Source organism: Camellia sinensis, chromosome 5 (genome assembly GCF_055761805.1).
Source record: "Camellia sinensis isolate YWXY chromosome 5, ASM5576180v1, whole genome shotgun sequence".
Taxonomy (NCBI): Eukaryota; Viridiplantae; Streptophyta; class Magnoliopsida; order Ericales; family Theaceae; genus Camellia; species Camellia sinensis.
In genome coordinates this window covers 119,675,891-119,688,588 of record NC_138965.1, presented here as the reverse complement: position 1 = coordinate 119,688,588, position 12,698 = coordinate 119,675,891, and positions in this window count along the sequence as shown.

Here is a 12,698-nt window from a genome sequence, read left to right as displayed (position 1 = left end):
AAAAATAAAAATTTGCCTTTATTTATATAAAAAATATCTAGATCAATCTAATTAAAATATAACACATGTTTTTACTTAACAAACAACAATATAATTGCACCAAGACTAATTCATCAAATAACAAATTCAGCAACAGTAAAAGCTCATGCTTGTATATTATTTAAATGTTTGATAAATTCGGTTCGTTTCGATTTGGTCCGACCTGAAATCTCCAAAACCAAACGTCAAACTGATTTTTGGAAAAACAAAGTTTTAACACAGACCAACTGTTTGACGGTAAAAAAAAAGGCCTAAAATGATCGGTGTGTTCAGTGTAGGCCGTTTTTCCTTCACACCTACCAAGTCCATTTGGATGATGGCTGCTGGATGCCAAAGCAAACACATGGTTATGTTTTTCGTTTTCTGTTTTCATTTATTGGAATACATAAAAAATTTACGCTTGGAATAACTAACTTTTTTATTTTTTTGGGGGAGAATTGAAAACTATTTTTGCGCAATGATATAAAAAGAAATTTTTATTGATAAATCCATTTTAGAGTTGTAACCCATTAGGTCCACAAAGGATTATTATAACCTGATTAATCCCATATACTTTTCTTTTTATTCTATGAGGTCCATTTTACAAATTTTATATTTTTAACTGGACTATTATGCCCTTATATATATTGTGTTGATACACATACCACGTTGCCTCTTTTTTCGTTTGTTCTGTTTTGGTAGTTTCTATCTTCACACTTTTGATCATCATTCTAATTTAGATGGATACGTTTCTAATTTGCATGCTCGCTTCAAGATTTTGATATGCTAGGGTTTCATTGTTGCTGTTGTAGTATGGTTCGATGATTTTGGAGTGAAGACGACGGATTGGACAGTGTTCGGTTGTGACATTTTCTAGAGTATAACTAGTTGAAATCAGTTGTTTTCGAGTTACAGGACGAGTGTAGGATTGCATGATTAAGGTTAGTATCATTTTGGTTATGAATACATGTTCAGTTTATGTTTTAATTTGTATAATGGATGAGATGCTCTGTTTTTTGATTGATATGGATCGGATGCTATGTTTGTTCAATTATATGCATTTTATGTGGTCTTGTGGAGGGAAGGTCATGTAGATTATGTGAAGAATGTGGATGTTTTCATTTTACTTTGATGTTTGCTTATGAGGCTTTGTGTGGGCGAGATAATTCAAAGTATACGTAAAAATGTGAATATTCACATCTTGTTAATATGAAGTTATGGAGGGTTGCTTGCATGTTGTGTACTGTCACCTTATTGTGGTGGTGTCATTTTGATATTGTAAAATGTTTTATGTTGTGTAAAGATGGTGGTGATAGTTTTCATTATGGATTTAGCAGTTGAACTGTACACATAGGCATTTAATTTTGCACAATGTGAATTTTCATATCGTTTGGATTATTGTATGTGTTGTTGTTTGTATGGTTGTAATGTGGTTGTTGATTGTTGTATTATTGTGTTTTTACAGGAGATGGATACTGACATGGGTAAGCCCATTAAGGATGTGGCCCACCACTTAAGGCCCAATCCATGACTCCAATACTAAAGCTCAACATTCTTGGAACCCAACGCTACACCAGGTGCCAATGACATCTAGACACTTGGTAGGTGAAGGACCAGTCACATCAGTAGATAAAGATCCTGTAAAGTTATTGCATTACACATAAGCCATTAATGAGTTCCCCTGCAACATTTATTACGATAACCCTTCACGACGGAACAGAACCAGCCTCACCATGAACAAGGCAAGTTAGAACATAGACTTTCGGCCAATATGACGGCTCGGAGTGGACAAGGAAATGATAAGTAAAGGATATAAGCAGACCTCTAAGAATGAAGAAAATGTTAAGTTCTCTATCACCATCCAATCTTCACATTCCATTATCCCCTTTCTTCTCTAACTTGATTGTCGGAGGGTTCGCTGGGGGACTCCTCGTTCCTCACCGAGCTCTTGTGCAGGTCTCTCTGTGGACAGCGACACTCAGGCAACGGTTTGAGAAGCACGGATCAATCTGACCCATTTTATCTGGAACAATCAGTATTATCAGTTGGCGCCGTATGTGGGAAACTTTTTCGCTCTGTGTAGCAATTGTGCTCATTGTTGCCGGAGACCCATTCCAGATAATCCCTACTTGCCACCCGCTAAGGTGGATGGTCACAACTAGATCCATGGCTTCTCAACACAACGTTGCTGACCCCCAAGCCGACCTTCCTAACCCAAACAATCCACCACAGTATTTCACAGAGCTTACCAATAGCATTAACCGCTTAGCCGAACAAAACCAAGCCCTGATCAATGCCTTGCTTCAAAGAGACCCTCCCATTCTTCCTCCACCACCTCAAGATGTCCCACCCAACCGAGAACGAGCCCCGAGCCATCCCATCCAACAATCCAATCCATCCAACTTGGAAGGCTTGTGACCCCCTCCCCCAGATATGAACCTGCCACCTCGGGCCCCACTTTCATCGGTCCAAGCGCCAGCCCCCGAGGGAGAGGCCAGTAGCGTCCAGCCCCCATTGCATTCCAGTGGTGACAATGCTCCTCTTTGGGATGCGGAACTCCAAGCCATGAAACTCTAGCTTCAAGGAGTCATGCAGAACATACAAAATAAAACCTCTACCACAGCCAACTCACCATTCGTTGCCTCCATCAGGGACAAACCCCTACCTCCTAAGTTCAAAATGCCTTCAATCGACTCTTTCGACGGTACAACGGACCCAGTTGATCACTTGTAGACCTACAGGACCCTCACGATCCTCCATGCATTCCCTAATGAGATCATGTGTCGGGCTTTCCCCGTAACACTCAAGGGGTCGGCCCGACTGTGGTTTAGTCAGTTGCCGACGGACTCTGTCTCTACTTTCCAGCACCTAAGTGACTTCTTTCTCAGCCACTTCATTGGTGCCTAGCGCCAACGGCGTCCGGTAACTCAACTCCTCCACATCCGTCAGACGGAGGGAGAGTCACTGCGCAGCTTCGTCACCCGCTTCAACACCGAAGCCTTGTAGGTTGCGGAAAACGATGACAAGGTCATTCTCACTGCTTTCATGGCCAGTCTACGATCATCCAATTTCCTTTTCTCCCTCTCAAAAAACCCTCCAACCTCTATGGCAACCCTCCTTTCCAAAGCCCAAAAATATATGAACGCCGAAGATTCCCTAGCCGCCCGACAAGACTCCACAACCAAAAACCCTACCTCTAGAGAGAAGAGAAAGGACTTTGAAACCAGAACCACCCAGTACACACAGCAAACACCTCAGTATACTGACCGACCTACTCGGGCTGACCGGTCGGCACCTGCTCAACCGCCCGGCCGGTTCGAACGGTACACTCCTCTCAATTCCCCCATGGAACAAGTCTTGAACCAGATCCAACGTGATTATCCCCTGAACTGGCCACAACCATCGCGGTCTCCTTCCAACTGGCAGGACCAGTCCAAGTACTGTCGTTTCCATCAGGACCACAAACACAATACCGAGGAGTGTGTTAACCTTAAAGACCATGTTGAGAGCTTGATACGCCAGGGGCGTCTCAGTCGGTTCACAACGGCCCGCCCTCACCAACGCCCAAGGACCGAACCTACCAGAAACAACCACCAACACACCCCTTATCGACGACCCGCCCAACCTAACCAACGCGATGATCGACCCCCGTAGCAACCTCGAGCACAAGGCAACCTTGCCTCCCCGGTTGGAGAGATCAGAGTTATAGCTGGTGGGCTGGCATGTAGTGGACCATCCTGCTCAGCCCAACGAGAAGAACTCAGAAAAATCAGGCAGGGCGCCCATAAGGAGGTTGCGACATTGGACCGCCCCTTCAAACATCCCAAGCAGTGGATGGAGCCCGTCACCTTTACGGAGGCCGATTGCATAGGCATCCATTACCCCCATGATGACCCCCTTGTTATCTCTACTCTCCTGTCCAATTACAAAGTCAGACGGGTGCTTGTCGACAACGGTAGCTCTTCAGACATTATCTTCCTAAATGCCTATCGCCAGCTCAAGGTCGGAGAAGAAAGTTTGTCCCCTCTCCAAACACCATTAGTCGGTTTCACTAGGGATAGAGTGACCTCCATAGGCTCCATTGACCTCCCCATTACCATCGGAGAGTACCCAAGGCAGACCACTAAGGTACTCACTTTCCTCATCGTTGACTGTCCCTCTGCTTATAACATCATCCTCGGTCGCACCACCCTTAACGCTGTTCAAGCTGTCACATCCACATACCATCTGGCCATGAAATTTCCTACCGACCTTGGAGTCGGCACCGTGAGGGGAGAGCAGACTGTTGCTAGAGAATGCTACGTCGCTTCACTCAAAGTGGTCAACCTAAAGGAGACTATGATCATCAAAGGACTCGACGTCAAAGACGAAGACGAGTTAGTCCACGGGGAACTAGTGGAAGAACTTGTTGAAGTCCCCATTGACCCCACCAACCCAACAAAAACAGCCAAGATCGGCAGCCAACTATCCCCCCAGGCCAAGTCCGACCTTATAACCCTCCTGACTGAGCACAATGATGTGTTTGCCTGGACCCATTCCGACATGCCTGGTATTGATCCCTCTTTCATCACTCATCGTCTCAGCATCGAGCCCCATTTCCGACCCTTCTGCCAGAAGCAACGAATCTTTCACTCGGAACGCAACGCTCTTATTGCTTCTGAGGTGGATAAGCTACTAGAGGCACAGTTTGTCAAGAACGTGGACTACCCTAGATGGCTGTCAAACGTGGTCCTAGTCCGTAAAAATAACGGTAAATGGCGACTTTGTGTCGACTACTCCGACCTTAATCAAGTTTTCCCCAAAGACAGTTATCCCCTTTCTCACATAGATCTACTTGTCGACGCCACGACCGAACATCAAATGCTTAGTTTCATGGATGCCTTCTCTGGCTACAATCAAATCCTGATGCACCCGTCTGACCAGGAGCATACCTCCTTCATCATTGACCGGGGAACTTACCACTATCGTGTCATGCCATTTGGGCTAAAAAATGCCATAGCAACTTACCAACGGTTAGTCAATGCCTTTTTTATCACCAAATAGGTCGGAACATGGAAGTGTACGTCGATGACATGCTTGTCAAGAGCAAACTCTCATCTGATCATCTGGCAGACTTGCGGGAAACCTTTGACACCCTGCGTAAGTATCAAATGAAACTGAATTCGGAGAAATGTGCCTTCGGCGTCAGATCTGGAAAATTCTTGGGTTTCATGGTCAGCCAATGGGGTATCGAGGCTAACCCCAAATAGATCAAGGCCCTGATAGAAATGAAGTCACCCAGATGGTTAAAGAGGTTCAAAGGCTTACTGGCAGAGTCGCCACCCTCAATCGTTTTAATTCCCGCGCAACAGACAAGTGCCTCCCCTTTTTTAAAGTCCTTTGACAAGCTTTTGAGTGAATGGTCGAATCCGAAGAGGCCTTTCAGCAATTGAAGCAATGCATGGCCAACCCCCCTGCTCTCTCAGGCGCTCACAGGCGAACCCCTTTTTCTCTACTTAGCCGTATCGACCACCGCAGTCAGTGCGACCCTCATCAGGGAGGACGACTCAGTCCAGCGTTCGGTTTATTACATTAGCCGGGCTTTCAGGAGAGCAGAACAGAACTACCCATTGTTGAAAAAAATGGCCTTGGCCTTGGTCATAGCCTCAGGACGACTTCGACCTTACTTCCAAGATCATTCCATAGTGGTCCTCACAAACCAACCTTTGAAGAAGATAATGCAACAACCAGAGTTTTCCGGCAGACTTATGCAATGGTCTGTCGAGCTCAGTCAATTTGAAATCTCATACTGACCTTGAACAGCGATTAAAGGACAGGCTGTCGCCGATTTTATCTTGGAATTCACCAATCCCACTCCAACCACGACCCCCCCACCCAGGCAATCCAACACTGAGGCAGAAGATCCCCACTCTTGGACCCTCAATGTCGACGGCTCCTCCCTCAAAGAAGGCAGTGGGGCTGGTCTCATCCTCACCACCCCCGAGGGTGGTTATTTCAAGTGTGCTCTCCGTTTCTTGTTCGATGCAAGCAATAATGAGGCCGAGTATGAAGCCTCGATAGCAGGTCTTCGCCTAGCCCGTGACATTGGTGTCAGCCATATCCAGGTGTTAAGCGATTCTCAACTGGTCGTCGGACAAATTACGAGGGAATTCGACGCAAAGGAAAACACAATGCGAGCTTACAGGGATATTGCACTCCCCCTTGTTCGCCTTTTCAACACTTTCCACATCAAACACATCCCTCAGTCATAAAACTCTAAGGCAGATGCAATGGCTCAATTAGCTTCGGCCGAACAGTCAGACCTTAGCCGTGGCGTCCGCCTTGAATACCTGCCCCACCCGGCCATTTCACCAAACCAGCAGGAGGTCTACTTCCTCCAAAATGAACCTATCCCATGGGCGGCAGACATCCTTATGTTTTTTACAAGTGGGGAGTTACCAGACGACAAACAGTAGGCTGCCAAAGTCAGGGCCTGGTCATCCAATTACATCCTCATCAGTGGCCTCCTGTACAAACGTGGATATTCACGACCATACCTCAGATGCCTCAATCCTGCTCAAGCGACCTATGTGATGAGGGAAGTCCATGAGGGTGTATGTGGTAATCATTCGGGTGCCCGGTCACTAGCCCATAAAATACTTCGCACTGGTTACTACAGGTCCACCCTCAACCAAGATGCCACTGAATTTGTGCTTAAATGTGATAAATGCCAGCGCTTTGCTAACATCCCCCATGCTCCTCCTACAGAACTGATCACACTTTTCAGTACTTACCCATTCGCCAAATGGGGGATCGACTTAGTTGGCCCATTGCCCACCGGTAGGGGCCAACCAAGTTTGCTATCATCGCCATTGACTACTTCACTAAATGGGTGGAAGCGGAACCCCTCGCCACAATCACTGAACGGAGTATAACCAGATTTATATGGCAGTCGATTGTATGCCGATTTGGCATCTCTCAAGCCATCATCTCAGACAATGGCAAGCAATTCGACAATGCCAAGTTTAGAAAATTCTGTGCAGAGCTTCACATTCAGCCATGTTTCTCCTCTTCAGGTCATCTCCAAGCCAATGGGCAAGTTGAGGTTACCAACCGTTCTCTTCTAAAGATCATCAAAACTAAGTTGGAAATCGCTAAGGGACTCTGGGCTGAGGAATTACCAAACGTACTCTGGGCCTACAGCACTACCGCCCGAACCCCCACTGGGGAGACCCCCTTTCGCTTAACATACGGCGCTGAGGCGGTCATCCCAGTGGAAATTGACCTGCCAACCCCGAGGGTTTTGCACCCGGATCCAAAACTAACCGATGAATTGCAATGGGCTGACTTAGACTTGATCGAAGAGCTCCGTGAGACTATTGCCGTCAGACGGGCCTCATATCAACAGAAAATGAGAACACACTACAACCGCAGAGTTCGACCGAGGGAGTTCGCAGTGGGGAACCTAGTTTTGTGCGAGGCAACTTTTGCCACCAAAAATCCTACCGAGGGCAAGCTGGCAGCCAAATGGGAAGGACCTTACGTTGTTAAGGCCAGACCTCGCCCAAGCACTTACCGACTCCAGGATATAGAAGGCCGAGACCTCCCCCACCCATGGAACGCCGAACACTTGAAGCATTATTTCCAGTAAAGTGCCATGTCCTATTTTTGTGCTGATCAATTATTGTATTTTCTTTTGACAATTTACACACTTGATTGTTTTTGTCCTTTTTGTACATGGTGTAAACTGGTAATCAATTGGCTACGCCTTAAATGACAATGATTTTACATCTCTGTTATCTGCGTTGTGTTTCAATAACAACCTTTTAGATTGAGTTGACTAAAGTCTCAGCCAGACTGAGCACGAAGAACTCAGCCAGACTGAGTTGACTAAAGCCTCAGTCAGACTGAGCACGAAGAACTCACCCAGACTGAGTTGACTAAAGCCTCAGCCAGACTGAGCACGAAGAACTTAGCCAGACTGAGTTGACTAAATCCTTAGCTAGATTGAGCACGAAGAGCTCAGCCAGACTGAGTCACCTAAAGCCTCAGCCAGATTGAGCACGAAGAGTTCAGCCAGATTGAGTTAATTTAAGTCTCACCCAGCCCGAGCACGAGAAGCTCAGCCACACTGAGTCAACTAAAACCTTAACCAGACTGAGCATGTAGAGCTCAGCCATACCGGGTTAATTTAAGTCTCAGCTGCCGCGATACTTAGTTACAATCCAGGTTCATGCCCATTCATTTTCACTACAAGTCAGCCCATTCATTTTTCAACTTTTTAAACATACGCGTCATCTATTTTTACAATTTTTACATCACAACTTATTTACAAATTACACACTTCACATACAAGTTTCATTTTTACAAGTTTCATTTTCTGCTCAACCATTTTCATTATTCCAAATTTACAACTCAGAAGCTTAAGGACAACAATAATGCAAAAGAAAACTCTTTATTTTATTAACAACCTCACACTTGATTACAAAGACCATTATTCTACAATTTGTTCCAGAAGTCACAAAAAAAAAGAAAAAAAAAAAAACAAAACCCACAACAAACAAAAACCAAGCTTTTTACACTAAATTACAAAAGTCATTCTTCTTCACTGGAGACCAGATCTCCTTCTTCAATCCCCTCGTCTAGGGGGGTCTAGGTAACGTCGTCTTCGCATATCTTCACGCGGTTGAAGTCCACGTCTGGGAATAGCTCTTCCACCTTATTCTTGAAGGTCATCTAGCCACTGTCCCAGAACTCAGCCATTTCATGCTTGTAGAAGTCCGACTGCTGGTGGATTACTTCCTTTTCACTCCTACTTCCAGCGGCCGCTCCCAACGGCCCAACCCCCCCATTCCCTTCTCTCGCCAAGCTCTTGGCAATTGCGACATCCATGGCTATCTGAAATTCGGCGGACTCCTTGAATTGCTCCACCGCCGCCTTGTACAGGTCGGGGTACGCCGCTCTCTCAGACGCCAATTTGGCCCTTTTCTCTACCAGAGCCTTCTCCAACTCAGCGATCCGTTGATCTGCTTCTTCCTTGTCCTTGATCGACTGAGTGCGCAGATCCTCATTATTGGACAGAGCCTCTTCCCACCTTTCATTGGCGGTGGTGCAGGCTTGTCGGACCGATCCAGCTCCTTCTTCTCGCCTGCCAGTTCGAACTCCAGCGATATCACCTTACGGCGCTCTGCTTCCAGCTCTGATTTGGTTGAGAGGAGCTCCTCCCCAGCACGCTCTACTGAATTGCCCTGCACCACCGCCAACACTTCCATCTTTTTCGCCCTTTGCACACTCTCCAACCCTTTTGCGCATATACTCCGGGCGGCTTTCTTCCAGCCCGTTATCTCTTCCGTTAGTTTCTAGAGTTGCCCCTTCACCCCTTCCAGCTGAACCCTCAGCAGCTCGACCTCTATCTTCGCCCGCGCTGCTTTATTCAAGAGGGCGGCCGCCAAAGTCGCGGCTTTCATTTGGGCTGAGCACAACCCTCTTAGGAGGTCGGCCTCTCCCAACCGTGCTATCGAGTGCACAGCAGCGTTCTCCAGCACTCCAACTAGGTGGTCGGCTGCCACCCTGGCTTTCCCCCCTTCGTCTGCCTAGCGACTCACCAGCGCGCGTACGTGGTACAACGTGGTCGTCAGCGCGGCGCTTGCCCCTGGAGTTTTGGTCCCAGCGACACTCGTCCTTGGAGTGCTGGACCCAGTCTTCCCTTCGCTTGGACTGGGGGTTACTTCTGGTGCAGGAACCTCCACCACCACCTGGACAGTCTCCAAGTGTTCTTCCAGCACCTGGGTGCTTGGGCCCTTGTCTTCCTTCGTAGCTTGGACGGTCTCCTTTTCTAGAGCCCCCCTCACATTCTCCTCCTTCGACTTCTCCTTTTCTGGAGTCCCCTCCGTCTGACTCTCCTTCAACTTCTTCAAAACTGGGGCATCCTTACTCCCCTTAGTGGCAGCTCTTTTTTTCTTTTTCTTCAGCACTGCCTCCACCTCTTGTTTGCCCCTCTCCTTCAGCGGGTCTACGGGTGGTGGCAACGGGGCAAAGGCAGTCAGGTTTTTGTCCCCCAACGGCTTGGGACGCGGTCGGACCCCTTCTTCAACACCAATTTTGGGGCAGGCCCCAACTTTATCTCCTTATACTTGTCCGCTTTGGCGAATAGTCTTCTGTCCTCTGCCTCTTCCACTTTCCTCTGCGCTTCCAACTCCTTCACTGTAGGATCCTCTTCCATCGGTTGTGGTTCTAATCCTAAGGCATATAAAGCTGAAGGACGGACCAAGTCGTCCCATCTAACACCCTCCTTCTCCCTCCACTCCTTCACCATTTTGACCATACCTTCTGCCTCTACCCCCAACTTCGGCTCCATCGACTTCGTAGGGACCTTCCATGTCATGTGCACTTCCTCTGCCCCGTTTGCCAATACGTAGAACCACCTCGGACTCCATCCTTTCATAGACGAGAGAAGCCCGGTTACTAACCCCTTGCCCGCCACCGCCTGCAGGGTCACCCACGTCTCTTGCTGACTGGACACTTTATAGCAAGAAAAGAACTCCTCCACTGTCATCGTCACCCCACTTGTCGCCCGCGGCCATGTGATCGCGCAAGCCATTATGATTTTCCATGCGTTCGGCATCTGTTGCACCGGCGCTCCCTTCAATTGGTTCAGTATATTTACCACTACCTGGGGAATCAACAACCTTAGGCCTCCTCGCAGTGCTTCCTCGTACAACGAGAATTCGGCTGGTTGCGCATCCGACGTCATCTCCTTAGAAGTAGGCATCCTTAACTCTATCTCAGTCGAAATTTGGTACTTCCTTCGTACCTCCTCCAGCTCCTCTGCCGTAAATGTGGACTTGTCGGCCTTGGTATACCAGTGGTCCGGCTCCACTTGGCTAATTAGCCTAGCGGCGGTGATCATCGCCGTCGGTCATGCCTGCACCACTTGCCTCTCTTCCCTCCGCTTCGTTCGATACTGTTCCGCCAATTCCACCGCGTCATCGTCTCCCAACGAGTCAAGCCTTGCAGCTAGCACTTCGTCTTGTGCCATCTCTCCTATGCATCTGCGTATAGATTTCGACGCTGGCACAAGGAAGTTCACAAAGTGTTGCAGAGGTGTATCACGCGAAACAAATGAGTTTACTTCTAGAACGTGTTGGTTTTTTGCAAAAAGATAGCTAAAGCGAATAACCCCAAATGCCCACGGTTTGCCTATATTCCAAGGGTCAAAATTAAATTTCGCCAGTTTGAAAAATTTTGAAAAAATCCCGCCCCTGCCTTTTCACTGCCTTATATTAACCTGTCCCTTCACTCCTTACCAACGCGTCACCTCCCCCCATTAAAGGATTATGCCACGTGTACGCCCACGATCCCCTACTTTCTTTCCCTTTCTTGTCTATTCCACTTCACATCACCACGTGCCCCACCATTCCTCTAGCCCTGCGCACCGCCATTTTCGCTTCACTTGATCACCCTTCGCGGTCGGTCCTCCCCGCGGTCGGTCCTTTTCCTTGGCCACCCCTCACGGTCGGCCCTCCTAACGGTCGGTCCCTCCACTTAGCCACTTCTTGTGGTCGGCCCTCCTCATGGTCGGTCCCTCCTCTCGGCCACCCTCACAACCCTCGTTCTCTTCCTTATTCCCTTCATTAGACTGAAGCTGCACTTGGGAATAGGGGACTACTGACATGGGTAAGCCCATTAAGGATATGGCCCACCACTTAAGGCCCAATCCATGACTCCAATACTAAAGCTCAACATTCTTGGAACCCAACGCTACACCAAGCGCCAATGACATCTAAACACTTGGCAGGTGAAGAACCAGCCACATCAGCAGACAAAGATCCTGCAAAGTTATTGCACCACACATCAGCCATTAATGAGTTTTCCTGCAGCATTTATTACGATAAACCTTCACGACGGAACAGAACCAGCCTCACCATGAACAAGGCAAGCTAGAACATAGACTTTCAGCCAACATGACAGTTCAGAGTGGACAAGGAAATGATGAGCAAATGATATAAGCAGGCCTCTAAGAACGAAGAAAAGGTTAAGTTCTCTATCACCTTCCAATCTTCACATTCCATCATCCCTTTTCTTCTCTAACTTGATCGTCGGAGGGTTCGCTGGGGGACTCCCCGTTTCCCACCGAACTCTTGTGCAGGTCTCTCTGCAGACAGCGACACTCAGGCAACGGTTTGAGAAGCGTGGATCAATCTGACCCGTTTCATCTGGAACAATCAGTATTATTAGATACCTTTATGATGTTGGTGTGCACATATGGTTGCAATACAACTGTAATAAATGTTGCCTACGCATTGTGTTATTCATGTTTGGTGGAGTGTTTGTGTGAAAAATGAGGTGAGTTGTCTGCTTGTTCTATTTCATTGTTCTGTCGACTGCCTGGGATTAATAGGTGTGATTTGGACAATGAGGAATAATTTCAGAACATGTTATTGCTTGCTAAATCAATGGGGGTACAACATGTAGAAGTTGTCATTGAGTTGAAAAGTGATATTGGTCAGTCGAGTAGCTCTGGGTCGCTGCGTGTGGGGGGTGAGGAAGAAATTGATGCACTACGGAGATTTTGCCACCATAAGGAGAAGGTGTTGTTGTCAGCTCCTTGGGAAAATGGTATTACGCATGCGGGGACAACGGTTTGTTGGAGGTGCACAAGAATTTCATGATGTTTTATTTAAGTATGCCATCCAGTGTGC